Below are 19,502 nucleotides of genomic sequence, written 5' to 3'. Positions count from 1 at the left end.
AAGCACAAGGCGGATCCTGGGGGGTGCTTGTTAAGCGTGCCATTTCCTGGCCACAGCCTAGACCTGTTGAATGAGAATCCTTGGGAGCAAGGAAGGCTCAGAGAGCTGCACGTTTAACAGCGTCCCCAGGTAACGTCGACACGCATGACAACCCAGAGACTCACTGAGTGAGGTCAGGTGGGGCAGCAGATGATGAAGTGTAAAAATCGAGAGGTCAGGTGACCTGAAGGGAGCCCTTCAGTCTCTGCCTGCAAATGTTATCACGCTCTGCTCATCCTCTGGTCCCAGGGCTCTGAAAGATGAGAGCAAGCGGAAATCGCCCTGCAGCTGAGCTCCCAGGACTTTGGCTACTTGACGGTTCTCCTTCAGTTGGAAGCTCCTGGGGTCAGAGGCCAGCCTTCCTGCGTGGAGCCCCTGGGGAGGGAGGGCTTTGAAAGGGAGGCTTATCCAAGCTCCTTGTTTCACAGGGAGGACACTGAGCCCAGAAAGGGAAGTAGGCTGCCCAAGGTCCCACAGCCTCTCCAAACAAATGCGTGTAGGCTAAGGAGACATCAAGATGTGGGTATATGCCAACGCCATGTTTGCGAAGGCCCGTTCTCTCCAACTTCCACCGGCAGTGACGTTCACTCACTTTCACCAAGGACTTTTCAGACACGCTCGTCCTAGAGACATTCCACCAGCAGAGCCTCGAGAGGCCCAGCCTCCACAGGCCACATGCACCAAGCCTGCTTCCTGAAGCACTCCATGCCTTGCTGCACTGGAGTTAACCTCTTTTTTTTTTTTTTGGCAAATTAGTCCTTGACCTGGGAACAGTTAAACGAAGCTGTAGGCACATCAAGAGGAGGTTATTTGTGTTCTGCCTTTTTTTAGACCGAGCCTCTGATGTGTTTATTTGGAGGCTTGGCTCACACTCGCTATCCCACTACTTACAGTTAATCCTGTGTTTTCTTTGAGCTACCTTTAAGTCCATGTCGAATGAAAAATACTGCCTGATTTTGAAGTATGTGGTATTATAAAAAGAATCCCAAGGTTTATGATCTCAAATTTATTGTCAAATGTATTTACTTCTCATTTTTCTTCTTCTTTTTTTTTTCTCACAAACTCACTTCAGCCTAGACGTTTTTAGTATGAGTCATGAACGAGCAAGGATGGAAGATGCCGGATCGTGTTTCTTGGAAGACTCTTCATCCTACAAAGGAGATCCCCATAGAGAGCGCTCCTCAACCATAGCCTCTTGAAGAGCAAGGTGGTTACAGAGGGAAACAGCCATGTCTGAGTCACCTCTGTGTCCTCTGTACCTTACAGGGAGTTTGGCATATGGGGCCACTGGATTGATTGCCTTGAAAAAGGGTGGGAAACAAGTGCCTCTGTTCTGACTGGCTTTTACTGGGTTTTTAAAGAGCTGAAATATTTTTCTGTTATTTTCTTTTATGTCCATGAGACAAAGAAACTTACTCTCAGGAAAAAAAGAAAAAAGTGTTCATGCCTTTTAAATCAATTCTATAGTTAGTTAAATATTCTGGAAATAACTAAAATGTTCACCTGCCTCTGACGTTGGCTTTCAACCAGTTATTAAAAAGCAAGATCCAGGAAAAATTAAACTTGCTTTTTACAACAATTGTTTTAACTTAAAATAAGCCTTTTAATCAGAATTGTTCTTTACCATCAGTTTTAGGGCTCCAGGTTGGTTGACTTTTGGACCTGCAGGGTCCTCTGTGAGACAGCGAGGGTTTCCCCATGACCTCACAAAGGTAGCAGAAAATGAGGTCTCTTGGTGGGTAAGTGTGAACCAGGTAGCAAAGGCAATCCCACGGACAGAGGAACCTGGCGGGCTATGGTCCATGGGGTCTCAAAAGAGTTGGACACAACTTAGTGACTAATCAACAACAACAACGACAAATATGAATCAGATAGCAAGAAGTTGCAATAGCAACCCCAGGACTGGTATTCTTTTCTTAGCGGGCAGCTTCCCATTGTCTCTGAAAGGCTGTGGATAGAATGCAGGACAAGGCTGAAGGGGAAAAGAGAGGACACTTCCCGGCAGATACAGATGGGGAGGGAAAAGGTAATCCAGTACCTCTCACCCTCCTTTTCCTGTCACTCCTGTCACCGCACTAACTCGAGATAATGTGAAGAGACACCAAAAGTTTTTACATGCTGTAAAACGGCGCTTGCTCTGCTCTCAACTTGGGTCACTTCTAACTCATATCTCCTTCTTTTTAAGATCTTTTGGATCATTTTAAAAAGTCTTTATTGAATCTGTTGCAATATTGCTTGTTTTATGGGCCTTTTGTTTTTGTTTTTTGGCCGCAAGGAATATGGGATCTTAGCGTCCCAACCAGGGACCAAACCCACCCTCACTGCATTGAAAGACCAAGTCTTCATCACTGGACCCTCAGGGAAGCCCCTAATTCATATCTTGCAGCTGCCAATTCACTCCGTGTTGGAGGAGCATGTTGGTAAATCTTAGTGGATCCCTCAAAGTCTGGCTAGATCCTCTACCATATCCCTGGACATTAGGTCTAACAGTTCCATCTGGTTCTGCATTTGTGTCCTGGTGGGTTAGACTCACCTCCCAACCAGACTGTACTCAACCCCCAGAACCCAAACCTCTGTTCGCTAATGCGCCATAAACCCAAGAGAGCACCCCTTGGCCTGGCCATGTCCCTCGTCTTCTGAGAGAATGCTCTCCAGATTTCTCCAGGCAGGAGATGACCCAGGTACCTCTGGAAGATTTAAACTGGCTTTAGGAACCTGCAGAGTCCCATCACTAGTTGGACTCTGAACCGGCCATAAATTTAGAATTAATGGTTAAAACCCACAAAGCTTCCTAAAAATGCTGCCAGACTGCATTAGGCAGATTGCTAATCACAAGGTAAATATTTTGCACATTTTATTCTATTTACCAAGACCCTGCCTTCTGGGACTGTGGTATTTCAGATGACTCCACTCCTGCAGGGTTAAATCGACTCCATTTGGGTTCACTCTAAACAAAATCACATTCCAGCCTTGCAGCCTCCGACCAGCACACGCAGAGCCCTCAGCACGTCCCATGCACCTTTCACATCTGAACCGTCCATCAGACATTAATGTGACGGAGCCATCACCAGACAAGTTCATTTTGCCATTAATATCCTGGAATAAGAACATCAAATATATACATCCTGAGATTTAATCTGTAAACAGAGCCCTGAGCATCTGGGAGAAGGAGGTGTGTTTATGCTTCACTAGTGCTACTTCCACAAAGCGAGATGGGTCTGTCTTTGGCACTAACCAGAGTCGTTTTCTCCGTGGTTGGGGCGTGAAGTCTCAGATGACATTCTGACCTGCGATCTACACACTTGGGTGCAGTCGCGTTGGTCTAGTGTTTATCTTTGGCCACCTCTGTAGGGGAAGTCATGGGAAAGACTCTCTCCCCTTCTTCCAGGAAATGACAAAAGTCCAGGGGCCGAGGAGTTCTCTGAGGTCCCAAGATTCCAGACCCTGTTGTCAGCAGCTATCTCCTCAAAGTGGAAGGTCCAAAAGCAAATTTGAGAAGAGTTTGGTTATCGTCTCCGAAGCATCAAAATATGCAAGAGATGTTGACACTTAGAGTCACCCAAAGCAAATCATTTTCAGCTTCATCTTTTCTTCCTACTCCAGCCCCTCTAAGAGTGACAGCTTCTGTCTCCCCCTGGGTCTGTGATTATGAATTCAGGATTAAGAGGGACATGAGAAAGGAAATCAAACTCTTGTTTACTAAAAAACAAAACAATCAAAAATAAAATAACAGAGAAGCAGAAGAGGATGACAACAGAGAGCAAAGAAGGAAGCAAAGAGACTGTTTGAAATAAGGGTGAAGCACTGTCTTAGGAGCTAATTTGGAACAGATTCCCTTCCCTTAAAAAAAGACTCAAACCAGCAGCCACAGTTGCATCCCACTCTTGGGAGTGTTTTGCTTGGCCCCATCAGGATTAGCCTGGGGAGGTCCTTTGAAACCGAGGCATACCTTTGGCTCTGAGAAACTTACTATTTCTACAAATTTGCCCTTGAACACCCAGAGGGAGACATGGTTAGGCCTGGGGGAGATATTAACTCTTGGTGGCTCTGCAGTGGCCCTGCTTAAACCAAGGCATCTCCTGGAGGGGTCCAGTGCACAGTCAACGTGGGTGTGAGATTATTCATCATCACTACTTCTGCTCCTGCTGGCCTGCTGCCATAGATGCACTGATGATCAGCCCTTCTCGGCTTCCCAGGTATCCCGGGTGGTAAAGAGCCTGTCTGCCAATGCTGGAGATGTGGGTTCAATCCCTGAGTTGGGAAGTCCCCCTGGAGAAGGGAATGGCAACCCACTCCAGTATTCTTGCCTGTAAAATCCTATGGACAGAGGAACCTGGAGGGGGCTACAATCCATGGGGTCCCAAATAGTCAGACACAACTGAAGCGACTTAGCATGCATGCATGCATTCCCAGCTGCCAAGCTCCACCACATCCACAGACACAAACACATGCGCACACACACATGCACACACATTCTCACCATCCAGTATGGCAGCAAGAGGCTGCAGGTGAATGGTAGGCAGTCTTCACTGAACAATATGTGTTCTCCTATTTGCCGTGGTCCTGTAGGCACTGGACTTTGTCAGGGGTCCTGATTATCTTTTAATATTTTTTGATGGAGACCATTTTTAAAGTCTTTATTGAATTTGTTACAACATTAGTTCTGTCTTATACTGGGGGTTTTTTGGCCATGAGGCATGTGGGATCTTTGCTCTCCGACAAGGAAGAGAACCCACAGCCCCCTGCATTGGAAGGCAAAGTCTTAACCACGGGACCACCAGGGAAGCCCCTATCTACTTTGTTTCATAACTTTCAGACTTGTTTCTCGTCCTTTACCTCTGTGGAGATGTTGGGAGGAATGGTAGAAGTTGGGAGGCATGGTGCCATCCGCAAAGACAGAAGGTCTGGTGCTAGACCCCAAACCAGTGCAGCCAGTGACCTGTGCAAAGCATAGCCTTACTTTCAGCTTGTTTTCTCTAATTTTGGATACACAGAAACCCGCTCACCAGTGGACAGTCCATGGTTAATATCCTTTACTGCTCTTCTACGATCAAAAGAAATTCTGTTTCCTCAGAGATGCTGGAAGTCCCCCACGGAGAAAGAAATATTATCATTTCTCTCTCATCTTCTTGTACTCATGTGCTAACACAGCTTCTCAAACCTCATGGGCTCTGCTCACAATCACCAAACCAAGGGGAACGCAGCTGGGAACACAGCCCAGAAACTTATTCCCAGAAGTTTAGACTCTGGCTCCCGTGGAGGGCGCCTCCATGTGCACACCCTGTCTGTGTACACTCAGAGCATGTTCTCAGCCGGATCGAGTCTGCTTCTCATAACAGCCCCAAGGAGCCACAAAGACAGGTGTTATTATCCTCTCACAGTACAGATGACGTGACAGAATGATGTGTCCAGAGGCATTCAGCAGGTAGAGTGTGGCTGCCTCTAAGAAGCCAGGTGGCCTGGCTACTTCACCATTCTTTGGAATCTGCTGTGCAGTTTTTCACTTAAGATGATCCTAAACAAATCAAATAATGCTGTCTAATTTCAAGCTAAAGATAGGACTCTGAGCTCCAGAAAGGAAGAACAATTTACAAAATCATGATTGAAAAAAATTTTTACTAGTCCTGTAAAAGAGTAGTGAGGGTGAGGAATGAATGAATGGAGGGGAGAGGAAAATGGTGAGGCAGGAAAAGGGACTATTTAGACTTTTGGAAATCTCATCACTCTGGACTTATTTGATTGCAGTTGCACAATTATGTTAGCAGAAATTGGAGTAACAGCAATGTTATGGGGGCAGTAGTCTGTATCTAGGAAGTGCCCAGTTTTTATGAGGTTGTCACGTTTAATTCTTATAGCCTCTCATTGGTGGGATGGAGTTATTCTTAATTCCCATATTAAAAAAGATTACCATTTAGCTTTGGAATAAATATTAATATGTGAGAATATATTGAGAACTTCCAAGATATCTAAAGGCAATTTATCAACAATCCCCCTTCTAAATTTTTTTCTGGAAAAATGATAGTAAATGGGAGTAAAGATTCATATACCAAATATTGATTTTATTTTAGTGAGTAATTTAAGAAAAATAGAAATAGGGAAAAAGTTAAACAAGTCATGGTATGTTGATGATACATTATATAGATGTGAGAGCATGGTTAATGTCTGATACTATAAATATAAATATAATCACTCACATATGTGTGTAAACATACATGTATACAATTTACATATATGCAAGTGCACATATATGTATATGTAATATCAAAATAGTAAAAGTGGAACAGTATCTCTCTGGGAGTAACAATTTTCTCATTTTGTTTCCTTTATTTTTATCAGAAATAATTCATATTGTTTTCATTATCAGAAAAAAAAACCTACAAAAACATCTTGCAAATCAAGAGAATGAATCACTTTCTGGTCATAATTGTTAGAAACTATGGAATTCACGTAAAATAACCATCCTTTCCTCCCAGGCCTTCATATATCACTACAGCCCAATGCTGAAGTTACTCCAACACATCTAAGATTTCAAGCGATAAAATTTCAGATTACTGCGTAGTTTATTGAAATAGAATTCTCATTCTGCAAATATCTAAAATGCTATAGGAAATACACTTTTGTATCATAAACACTAAAGAACTGATGATGTATGTACATTATGTGGCCAAAATTTAAATGCAAGCACCCAGAGAGGTAAGGGAACTCCCACAGCTGCTTTTTTCCTGAGAGTGTTGGGAAAACCAGATTAAAACACAGCTTGCAGAGGACAGAAAATATAGTCTAAACTTTACAAGAGGGGATGTTAATAAGCAACTCTTGCCCATAAGGCTGTAGTCCAACCAGAGATAAAACTGCTTTGCCTAATCCTCCAAATAAATCTGGGTCCTTCCTTCCCTGAAGAGGCTGTAGAGAAAGCTGCCTTGGTACTGCCTAAGGAAAATCTCCAAGAAGTTGTAACCACACATGGTATCTAACACATACTGGCAATCCAAATTCACATTTACTCTGTTAAAAAAATCTTCAAACCATGTAGTTTAAAGCAGCAGAAACCCATGCCAATACTTTCTGGAGGAATGCACCTTCATCCTAACCTTGGAGAAGGCCCACAGATAATTTCCCAAGTAAACAGAGCAGTTCATGGTGAAAAATAACAAGGAAACAACAAGGACCTACTGCACAGCACAGGGGAAAATAATCTGAAAAGATTACATACATACATGTGTATATTCAGTTCAGTTCAGTCGCTCAGTCGTGTCCGACTCTTTGCGACCCCATGAATCGCAGCACGCCAGGCCTCCCCGTCCATCACCAACTCCCGGAGTTTACCCAAACCCATGTCCATCGAGTCGGTGATGCCATCCAACCATCTCATCCTCTGTCATCCCCTTCTCCTCCTGCCCCCAATCCTTCCCAGCATTAGGGTCTATTCCAATGAGTCAACTCTTTGCATCAGGTGGCCAAAGTATTGTAGTTTCAGCTTCAACATCAGTCCTTCCAATGAACACCCAGGACTGATCTCCTTTAGAATGGACTGGTTGGATCTCCTTGCAGTCCAAGGGACTCTCAAGAGTCTTCTCCAACACCACAGTTCAAAAGCATCAATTCTTCAGTGCTCAGCTTTCTTCACCGTCATATGTATATAATTGAATCATTTTGTTGTACGCTTAAAACGTTGTAAATCAATTATACCTAAATCAAAAAAAAAAAAAAGAGATGATGACCCATAAGTAAAAACTAGGGGAAAAATAGTAATATAAACGATTTCACAAAGACCTAAGATGCCGAATTAGTTATCCCTACTTTGTTTAAATAAATTAAAAGAAAACCTTAAAAATATCTACAGAATAGGAAGTTAGAAGAAGACATGGCAGATTTAACAACAAAAAGTAAAACTTCTGGAAATAAAAGACAATATTTAAAATTAAAACTCAATGCTTAAGTTTAACACCAGACTTGAAACTGCTGAAAAGTTTAGGAAGCTATAAGATGGGTTCAGAAGAATATATCCAGATATAACATAGAGTGACAAAGAGAAAGTGTAATGGAGAAGTTATGAGACATATGAGGCTTAAATGAAACCTTCTTACCCATTTCCAATCAGACTCCCAGAACGAGAGGATGCGTAGACTATATGAAAGGAAATATCTGAAGGTATAACAGCTTAGAGTTTTCCAGAGCTGACAAAAGATGCTGATCTATAGACCTGAGAAGTTCAATGGATCAAAAAGAGGACAAAGAAAAATCCAACCTAAACACAGAAAAAGAGCCAAACTCCCCAAAGAAAGAAAAAGCTAGAGGGGAGAAACATCATGTTTAAACAATAGCAAACCTGCTGACCTCAGAACAGGAACAGTGGGAACCAAGAATGGCATCTTCACTGGGCATTGGGTGTGTAGCATATCTCTCTGGAACGAGGAAAAAAATAAAGACATTTTCAGACAAATTAAAACAGATGTCAAATCAGGTGACTGTCACTAAAGGAAATTCTGCAAAAAGAGAAAATGTTGTTTTAGGAAGAAACTGATGCCAGGTGGAAGATCTGAGCTTTAAGATGGAATGAAGACAAAAAAGGTAGAAATGTGTGGAAATATTTAAACAAACACTGCCTGTATAAAATTATGATAATGTCTGTGGAGTTTACAAAGCAAATAACCTATAATTTCTGAAGCAGGTACTGGAGCCAGTGTGATTCAAGGTCCATGCATTGTACAGAAGGAGGGTTAAAATATTGATTAATTTTAGGCTTTTTCAAGTTCAGAACTTATGCATTAATTTCAGTGGTAATTCCTAAAATTGTAGAAATGGAATGTATATTTAAGTTAAAAAAAAGAAAATTATTATAAAAATCTCAAATCTTCCCATAATGATTAAGACAGAAAGACAAATAAAAAGGTCAAAAGTAGGTAAAATATTTAAATCCAAATATGTAATATATATGAATTAAATAAATGCTCTAACATTTTAATATTCTAATTTTAAAAATAAAGATTATTGGACAGTATTGAAGTATCAAGATGAAAGTATTTATAAGACATAGCTAAACCATAAGGATACAAATGACTTAAATAAAAAAGATGAAAAAGAAATACTGATCAAAGAAGCTGGTATGTCTATGCTCATATTTGACAAAGTAAACTATAAGACAATATACATAAAATATAAATAGGGTCACTTCTTAATGAGAAATTTTTCATTTACTAAGAAAATATAACAATTCTAAATTTGTAAATTTTCAATAATATAACTTGATAAACGCTTTGCCACATCAAAAAAAATAATAATAATTAGCACACACATAAACAAAGCAAACAAACATTGTATACAATTTAACAGGAGCAATTAATTATTTAACAAATACCCGGATTCGATCCCTGGGTCGAGAAGATCCTCTGGAGAAGGAAATGGCAAACCACTCCGGTACTCTTGCTTAGAAAATTCCATGGACGGAGGACTGTGGTAGGCTACAGTCCATGGGGCCGCAAAGAGTCAGACACGACTGAGCAACTTTACTTTCACTTTCATTATCAATAGAAATTGGAGAAGATAGCATTCATTTCAAAACGGTTTATATTAATAAAAACCCTGCTACAAATGTAATTAATAGTTGACCTTCTTAACATTAAGCATCTTCTCTGAGTTTCTCAGCAAGACATGAATGGCTGCTATTACTACTATTTTTCAACATTGTACCGAATGTCATAAATAGCATGATAAAGCAATAGAAAGACATGAGAATGGTAAACATTCGATAAAAGGCAAAACTATCATCGTCTTCTGATGAGATAATTATATACTTGAAAATCCAAAAGAATCTTCAGATAAATTATAACAAATAGAAGCTGCTCAAATCAAATATAAATGTTTACTTGTAAACCATTGTATGGTTTTTATAACATATGTATAATATAAAAATGCTTATGTATATACCCACAATAACACATTAGAAAATGAAAGTTTTTAAATCACGTAATTTGTAATAACATAAGAAAACATGAACTATCAGGAAATAAATCTTGCAAAAGTTGTGCAAGATTTTATGGAAAAAATTATTAAACTTAGGGAAGAGTTATTGCAGAAGGCCTAAGTAATTGGAAGGTTAGGCTTTGTTTATGATGTTCAGAAGACTTAATCTTTTAAAGATGTCGATTTTTTGCAATTTGGTTTATAGATTTAATGCAATGTCAAACAAAATTCTAAAAGAGGAATGCATGAGTGTTTGTTATTGTGTGTCAATTGACAAACTTTCAAAAGTGTATGTGAAAAAGCAAAGGAATAAGAGTAAGCTCAAACTAGGGCTCTGTATCAACCTAGAGAGATGGGATCGGGAGGGAGATGGAAGGAGGTTCAAGAGAGAGGGGACATATGTATACCTATGGCTGATTCATGTTGATGTTTGACAGAAAAAAACAAAATTCTGTAAAGCAATTATCCTTCAATTAAAAAATAAATAATTTAATTTTTTTTAAAAAAAGTAATACAGACATTCTGGATTGAGAGTATTTGCTTTAAAAGTAATAAGTATTTTTGTGAAGCCATAATAATAATTGATGCAGAATAAACCAATAAGTCAACAACAAACAAAACAACTCAGAAACAAAATCAGGAACACATAAACTCTTGAATATAGAAATATAATTTTATTTCATTTAGGTAAATATGGTTTTTTAAAACAATTATGCTGAAGTAATTGACTAACCATATGAAAAAAAATGAATTTGTATCTCCACTTCACTTTATAAACAAAAAAGTTTGCATGCTGTTTAAGAGAAACAAAGCTATGTGAATTTCTTAGATTATAAGAGAATATCTCCAGTGTCTTAGAATAAATAAACTATTTAGCGATGAAAGAAGAGACTGATAATTGAACTATATTAAAAATAAGAACTTCTATGTATCAAAGATAATATTTTAAAAGGTAACATAAAAACAATGAAAATTCTAGCTATAGAATAGAAAAAGCACATACAACTGTCAAGCAAAATATGTAAAGAATTGCATGAATCCTCAAGAAAATGACAGACAACACAAAAAATGATCAAAAGATATGAACATATCCTTCCAAACTGGCAATAAAGCTTATGAAAAGGTGCTAAATCTCAGTGGTAATCAGAAAAGTGAATATTGAAACCATGATATGAATCAGAATGTCAAAAATTTTTAAAGTTGAGCAATATCAACTTTGGTGAGATGTGAGTCAGTGATTGCTCTCATTTACTGTTGGTTAGAATGTAAACTGGTACAAACACTTGGGGAAAAAAGTTTGACATTATCTCCCAAAGTTGAAGATTCATGAACCCTGTGAGCCAAGCTTTCTGCTACTAGAGCCGTGTGTATTAGAGAAACTCATGTGCAAGCACACCATGGGGTATGTATAAGCATATCCACAATAATGGAAACTGAAAACAGACACTGTCACCCAATGGTAGAATGGTCCATGGTAATGTTCTCATAGCAGGGGATTCTATACAGAAAATAAATACCTAACTATAATGAAAAATAAAGAAGTCTTAAAGCTTCTCAGGAAAACAAAGAAATGATTATGACTATAGTTAACAAAGTAGTTGTTGTTGTTGTTTAGTTGCTAAGTCGTGTCCAACTCTGCAAGCCCATGGACTGCAGCATGCTAGGCTTGTCTATCTCCCTCTATTTCCCAGAGTTTGCTCAAATTCATGTCTTGCGTCAGTGATGCTATCTAACCGTCTCATCCTCTGCTGCCTCCTTTTCCTTTTGCCTTCAATCTTTCCAAGCATCAGGGTCTTTTCCAATGAATTGGCTCTTTGCAGTCAGTGGCTACCCCCAGTCAGTGAGAAGAAGGTAGCAACTGGGGAAAGACAGACATAGGCTTTTGAGGTTCTATAAATGCTCTATTTCTTGACCTGAGTACTGTTTTCATGAGTTTGCCTTTGTAATCATTTATTAAACTTTGCATATATATCTTATGCACATTCAATTGTATATCTCACAGTATGAAAATGTATGAACAAGGAGGGAAGGGAGAGAGGGAAAGACAGAGAGAGAGGGAGGAATAAAGAGAGGAAGGGAGCCAGACAGACTGAACAGATCCCAACCTCCCCTGGAGCTATTATCCAAGCCGTCGGGATTTGCTTATTGTTTGGATAATTGGATATGTCATAATTATTCTGGATACCTTCCTCTGGAATACTGGAGGAACCATCAATCCAAACTGCCAATAATGATGAAAATTTCAAATGCCAGCCTCCACACTGACTTCAACCTCTCACCTCTGATCTAGATAAAACTGCAAGCCCATGCTGCCTTGGATTTTAAGACTTTCAGCCTGCATTCTGCTTCTGTGAGGAACTGCCAATGTTTTGCCCTCAGGCAAAGAGGAAACCTGATTTGTTTCCCCTGACCAAGTCTCAGAATGTCCAGTTCTAGAAGTTATGATCGTTTCCCTGCTAAAGTCGCTAATTAAGAACATATTCACTCACCTCTCTCTCGCTCTCCTCCCTCCCTCTCTCCCTTCTTCTACAGCCCTGAATCATTGTTTTGTGGTCAAAGTGAGTATTGTTTCTGTGAAAACGATTTTTATTGAAATATAGTTGATTTACAATGTTGGATTTGTTTCAGGTGTACAGCAAAGTGATCCAGTTATACATATATACATATATGTATTCTTTTTCATATTCTTTCTTATTATGGTTTGTTACAGACTTCCCTGGTGGCTCAGATGATAAAGAATCTGCCTGTAGTGCGGGAGACCTGGATTCCAATCGCTGGGTTGGGAAGATCCCCTGGATGAGGGCATGGCAGCCCACTCCAGTACTAGAGAAGGAAATGGCAACCCATTCCAGTATTCTTGCCTGGAAAAACCCATGGACACAGGAGCCTGACAGCCTACAGTCCACGGGGTCGCAAAGAGTTGGACATGACTGAGTGACTAACACTTCCTATGATGGTTTGTTACAGGATATGGGATACAGTCCCCTGTGCTATATATAGTAAGACCTGGTTGTTCATCTAAACATTGACTCATTTTGATTGTAAGATTTTGTGATACTGTTCAGTGAGACAACACATTTCAGATACCAAGTGTCACAGCCATTTTTACTGCTTTCTGTCCCTTTTTTAATGTCAGGGGAGAAAATACCATTGTCTTCCAGGATTTCAAGTCATGTGGGGATTTAGTTTTAAGTGGCTCCCCGGAGAATTGAAATAATTTTAAGCACACTTTAACCTAACTTTAATAGCACCCACTTTCTCACAAACATAATTTGGAAATGCGCTGATACTACACGAATGTGAGGTTCTTTGTTTTGCTGGAGCTTCCAGCATTGAGAGATGACAATTAGTGGACCATACCCTTATAGCCAGTTCTCAACTGACCATATTAGTGGATTGAGTGAGTAAGTGTCCAGGTCCCTAACACAAATAATATAAAAATAATTAAGAATATTCTAATTTATACAAAGATGCATTTTATTCTTAGAATTTGCTCCAGCTAAAGTGAAAATAATGATGATAATAATAATCCCACTAATTATTAAGCCCACAAATATATGTTAGACACTGCACAAGTTGCTTGATATGTTCTGTTCAATTTAATCTTCAGTGGTTCTCCACGGATATACTCTCTTTGCAGATGAAGAAATTGAGGCTCTGAAGTGAAAGAACTGAAGTGAATTGAGATTATGGTGCAAAGGCTGCTGCTCCTTCAAGAAAAAGGTTCCTTCCTTGTCTCAGCTCTAGGAGACTTCTCTGGCCATGCTGACCCATAGGACTGTCTGCTCTCTGAAAATCAAGTTATCATTGTCCACACCAAGACTCCCTTGAACTCTGCATCAACCTTGTTCACAACACCTCCTACTGCTTTATCATGAAAACATGGATATTTACACATTTCCCCAGCCTGACTGAGTATGAGACCATACAGTCACATTTCCAGCTTTTGTTTCTTCTCATACTTTAACTCAGAAATGGCTACAAAACAGAGAAGCAGCAGACATTTGATGAGAAATAGGACCTACATGAGGTCGCAGAGTTGGACACAACTTAGTGACTGAACAACAACAGGAAGGACATACATGTGAATGAACAAAATCAGGTATGAAAGGGTCACGACTGAAAGCACAAAACAATTTCTAAAAATCCATCAGGAGATATAAAGGAAAATAGGTGGGCTGGGGAAAATTCCTATTTAGCTCAAGCTGTGTCTAATTGATACACACAGCCTTAGCCGTGGTCCCAAGGCCATTCTGAACTGTCCTCTATGGAGTGAACATTCAAGATTCTTTTTAATTGTGTCGCAGAGGTTTAACTGAGTCTGAAATATTATTTGGAACATTGACATGTACACACTGCTATATTTAAAATAGGTAAGCAAAAAGGACCTACTGTGTAGCACAGGGAACTTTGTTTAATATTCTATAATAACCTAAATGGGAAAAGAATTTGAAAAAGAATAGTTACATGTATATGTATAACTAAATCACTTAGCTGGACACCTGAAACTAACACAGCATTGTTAATCAACTATGCTGTTGTTCAATCGCTCACTTGTGCCTTAGTCTTTGCAACTCCGTGGAATGCCACACGCCAGGCTCTCATGTTAATCAACTATGTTCCAATATAAAATAAAAGCTTAATAAAAAAGGAAACCATCTTAAAAAATCAAAATGCAAAATAGAGATACAGTTGTATAACTTACAGGGTATTAAAATGATGGGTGGTGGGAGTGGAAAACTTGGAGATATAATTCCCAAAACTACTGCTTGCTACCCTAGGAAACCACCAGTTGTAACTTCCAGTTCCAATAACTTCCTTTGCTTGTCAACTTAAACACGGAAATGGGTACATCATTTAAAACCATGTCAGCAGAAATGCGTATCAATGGTGTTTCTCATTTGAGAAATGAGAAATGAGCTTACAATTCCATCATTTTTTCCAAAATCCCTGCAGAGAATCTCCCACACCAAAAATTAAACTCAAGGCAAGTTTCACTTTTTGCAATTTAGCAGTTTGGGGTTTTATCGTGCATGGGCGACACTACACCCCATCCCACTTCACCCTAAATTGAGTTTGAGGTTTTTTTTCATTTTCACTCTTGCACAACATGAAAACAACTGAACACATTTTAGTCAAAATTTCCATCTCCAAGTCTCCTAAGTGGTGTGAAAAATCCTGGAAAATCTCAGAGCAAAAGAGGATGTTAGGAAAAATCAGGACAAGTGAAAACAGCAGTGAAGGATGTAACCTAATGTCTGTGTCAACACAACCAATATTTCCCAAATCTATTCTCTCTCCAGTGAGGCTGGGCTACTGGGGTGAAAGAGGAACTCATCTTGGTCAACATCGATTGTCATGAATCACCCTTGGAACCATCAGTGCTGACACAGGTCTGCCTTGTCCCCTAGGCATAATTTGTCCAGTGCCTACAGCCTATAATACGCATAATATGGTCAAGATCCCATAAGAATAGTGTTCCAAAAAAATAGTAATGATGTTTGCACCTCTACATTGCACAAATTGTTATCATGGACTGCGGTGCACAAATACCCACCCTGAGTATCATAATGAATTTCTGGTTTAAATAGCAGGAGCAAGTTTTCATTTCTTGATCTCCAGTTACAGAAATGGAGGTTAATGTCATGGTAAAGGAGATCTATATCAAAAACATGACAAGGTCTAAATCCAGGGACTGGTTCTGTCACTCTGAGAAGTCAGGCTGTCCCTTGGAGGATTAATTTCTCCTCTGCAGAGGTAGAACACTGATGCTATCACTATAGTAAGGAAATTGCACGTGGCACCTGCTAATTTTTGGCATTATAAAACTAAGAGAAATATTATTTGCCTCAGATTCAGAATTCTTTATTCCTGCAACATTCTCCAAAGAGTTATCTGGAAAAGAAAGAGTCAACAGAACGAAAGCCATGAAAAGCACTCCACACCTAGAGGTTACCTCTCTTCTCCAGATGGCTTTATCTTCAACGTTCCCTCATGTTTTGAGTGTGAATGCAATGGATTTTAGAAATAGAAGAAATCACTGACTCCAACCTGTGACTGTTTCCTGAAGAGGAAATAAAGCTTGGTTTAGAAAAAAAAAAAAAAAGGTGTGGTTTGACCAAGTTAACAGAGTGAGATTCCTCATTGTCCAAAGAGACTCTGATTCCTAACACAACTGTTTCTCCTGGGTAATCACGTTGTGTTCCTGCATCTGAAGTCATTTATTCATGGTTTCCTTTAAGCATCTACCTACAAGAACAAAAAGTATGACTAGGATTTTGTAGGCAAGAATCTGAGGCCAAATAATCCTTTTGCTTTCTGACTCTAACCCTGTTCCATGCTCAATCCCTTAAGCGTGTACAATTTACTTGCTTTGTAACTCTGGGAAAGCTATTCAAATCTTTAAGATTTACTTTCTTTTGTAAAATGGAGGGGATTTGTACTAATCAATAGAGTTGTGCTGAGGATCGTTAATTGAGCTTCCATCGGCAAAGTACTTAGCACAGTGACTGATCTGTAGTTAGATGATCAATGAATGTTGCTGTTTTGTTGTAATAGTATGATTAAAGTGTTTCATGCCATAGTTAATTCATGATTCTTTGCTTATCTAAGGATAAGATGTTAAACTCCTGAAATAGCTAGAAAAACCAAATCAAAAAAGGAGAGAGATTTCTTCTAAGTAATTTAGTCTAATTTTTGGCTAGTTCCTAAATTTTTTTTAATTGCGTAAGGCTGACTGCTAGATGCTATTGTGATCATACAAAAACATAGAAAGCACAGTTTTGGATTAATAAATGCTTAGTAATAAGCCAGAAATAGGAAATGAGGTATCTTATGGCAGTAAATACAACTATAAAAATAATTTTCTACAGAACTGTGAGACAAGTTCAAACTTCGAATATACAAGATAATATTTAAAAATAATATTTAAAAATACAAGAAATTTAGTAGACAAAAATTCGTGATGATCAACTTTGGATAAACCACTCAGAGTTGAAGAAGGACTCTTTAAACACCTACACAGATGTTCCCAGAAAGCAGAGGGAACCAGAGTCTACCAGGAAGTCCCCAGTAGCATCAGAAAGTATTGCCACACACCCGTAATTATGTTTTCCAAGTGGCATGTCACGCATGGCCCAGGAAGGAGAACTTATCATCTGACCATTGCATTAGTTAGAATGAAAACAAAAGTTTCAGTTATGTATCTGGCACTTAAGTGCAGTGGAACCATTGTTGCTCGGAGATGAGAAACAAATACAAAAGAAGAGATGGAAACGCAGCTGTCATACGACCCACATGGATTCAGGTATATCCATTGGTTTATACCAGCTACATTGAAAAAGAAAGTATTTTTCTAAGGTCTTTGCTTTAAATAGTTTAAAATTAAGATTTATTTTTAATAGCAGTTTTAGGTTCATAGCAAAATTGAGGGGAAAGTAGAGAGATTTCTAGTATCTCCCCTACCCCTTCCTCATTATACCTTCCCCAGAGGGCATATATTTGTTACAAGAGATGAACCTACATTGACACATTATAATCACATGAAGGCCAAGGTTTACATTAGTGGTCATTTTTGATATTGTTCATTCTCCGGGTTTGGACACATATGTAATGTATTGATTATTATAGTATCACACAGAGTAATCTCGTTGCCCTAAAAATTCTCTGTGTTGTGCATATTCATCACTCCCTCATCCCAGCCACTGGCCACCATGGATCTTTTTGCTGTCTCCATAGTTTTGCCTTTTCCAGAATGTCGTAGAGTTGGAAACATACTGTCTATGTAGCCTTTTCAGATTGATTTCTTTCATCTAGCAATACAGATTTAAGATCCCTCCAAGTCTTTTCACATCTTGATAGTGAGCTGAAGGACAATCCCATTGCCTGGATGTACCACTATTTGTCCATTTACCTACTAGAGGAGATCTTGCTTGCTTCCAGACATAGGTGATTAAGAATAAAACTGCTATAAAAATCCTGTGCAGGTTTTAGCTCAGGCATATGTGTTCAACTCCTTTGGGTTAACTCTACTTGAAACTAAGGGACTGCATATAACAGCATTTTACTGTCTTTGTGTGTTGTCTAAGAAGCAGTTTGGTTGCATATTACAACAGTAACAAATTTTGGAAGATTTAGCAAGGGGCAAGTTTTGTTTGTTTGTTTATCTATTACGTAGAAAAGTAGTTTGGGGTTGGTATGATAGCTCCAAGGTAATCAGAACTTTAATCTGAAACTTTTCATTTTCCATTTTCTTCAGGATATAGCTTTTATCCTCAAGTTCACTTCATGAGATATCAGCTGCAGTTTCTAACCATCCCATCCACATTCCAGGCATGGAGAAAAAGAAGCTCAGATTCTCACATGCCTCAGCTGAGTCAGCCTCAGAGCCTTCTTGGACGATCTTACCCCCACCCCATCACCAATGCCTTGACTTGCCTGGATTTATATCTCGCTGGCCACTTAGAGCTGCAGACTAGGCTGGGAAAACAAATCCTTTAGCTGTGTATATTTCTGCCCTGAATAAAGTTGGGTTGTTGCCCTTTAGTTACTAAGTCATGTCGGACTCTTTTACAGCCCCATGGACTATAGCTCGCCAGGGTCCTCTCTCTATGGTACTTCCCAGGCAAGAATACTGGAGTGGGTAACCATTCCCTTCTCCAGGGCATCTTCCCGACCCAGGGATGGAACTCGTGTCTGCTGCATTGGCAGGCAGATTCTTTACCACTGAGCCACCAAGGAAGCCCATAAAGTTGGGTGTTTGCTAGTAAAACAGAGAGGGAGAATGACTGTTGCTGCTGCTGCTGCTGCTAAGTCGCTTCAGTCGTGTCCAACTCTGTGTGACCCCATAGACGGAAGTCCACCAGGCTCCCTTGTCCCTGGGATTCTCCAGGCAAGAACACTGACTATTACACAATAAGTCTCTCCTACATTATGCTTCACAATTCACAATCAGCTTAACTGATTGACATGATTGACACTCTGAACTCAGAGATGCAATTTCTTTTACTTTTACAAAAAGTAGTAGTAGTATTTCTGGCCAACATTTCCATATTGATTTATGGCTTGCAAAAAAAATCATCATATATATCAATGATTTGCTTCTCACAGCAATGAAGAGAAGTAAATATTTTGTGGTCATTATCAAAGAATGAAATGAGCTCAGGAAAGCTCAGTATTGCCCAAGGCTAACCAGCCAGTTAGGTGATGCAACAAGATTCAAAACAGGTCTGAGTGACTCCAAGCTTATGTTCTTTTATCTGAAAATTGATTAACAAGCATGTCAAGTCTCTCTAATTATCTTTTTTAAACTACTGAGTCGTGATTTTCCATTAATTCCATTCTTTAGTTGTAGTCAGCTATTTCTTTTCGGAGGGGTTTAAAAATCAAAATTATTTCATCTAGGTTAGAGAGACAGGAAGGAATGGAAAGCAAAGAAGGAAAGGAAACTAACTCTTGCAAGCATTATTTGCAAAGTTCTTTTCAAATGCATGTCCTCATTT

General features: G+C 39.3%; 1 long non-coding RNA gene across 2 annotated transcripts; it reads left to right on the top strand.

Annotated features, from left to right (window-relative positions):
• The first annotated feature begins 1,776 nt into the window (after positions 1-1,776).
• Positions 1,777-18,546, top strand: LOC145503629 (uncharacterized). 2 transcript variants are annotated; one of them, XR_014051601.1, is made up of 5 exons: positions 1,777-2,065; positions 12,713-12,958; positions 13,643-14,104; positions 15,306-15,395; positions 18,260-18,546. It is a non-coding gene; the product is annotated as an uncharacterized LOC145503629 (long non-coding RNA). The 2 variants fall into 2 exon arrangements; XR_014051602.1 differs by having other exon boundaries at positions 12,713-13,001.
• Positions 18,547-19,502: the final 956 nt, after the last annotated feature.

Source organism: Giraffa tippelskirchi, chromosome 4 (assembly GCF_054371585.1).
Source record: "Giraffa tippelskirchi isolate mGirTip1 chromosome 4, T2T-mGirTip1v1.2.pri, whole genome shotgun sequence".
In the NCBI taxonomy this organism is placed as follows: Eukaryota; Metazoa; Chordata; class Mammalia; order Artiodactyla; family Giraffidae; genus Giraffa; species Giraffa tippelskirchi.
This window is presented reverse-complemented; position numbering and strand designations above follow the sequence as displayed.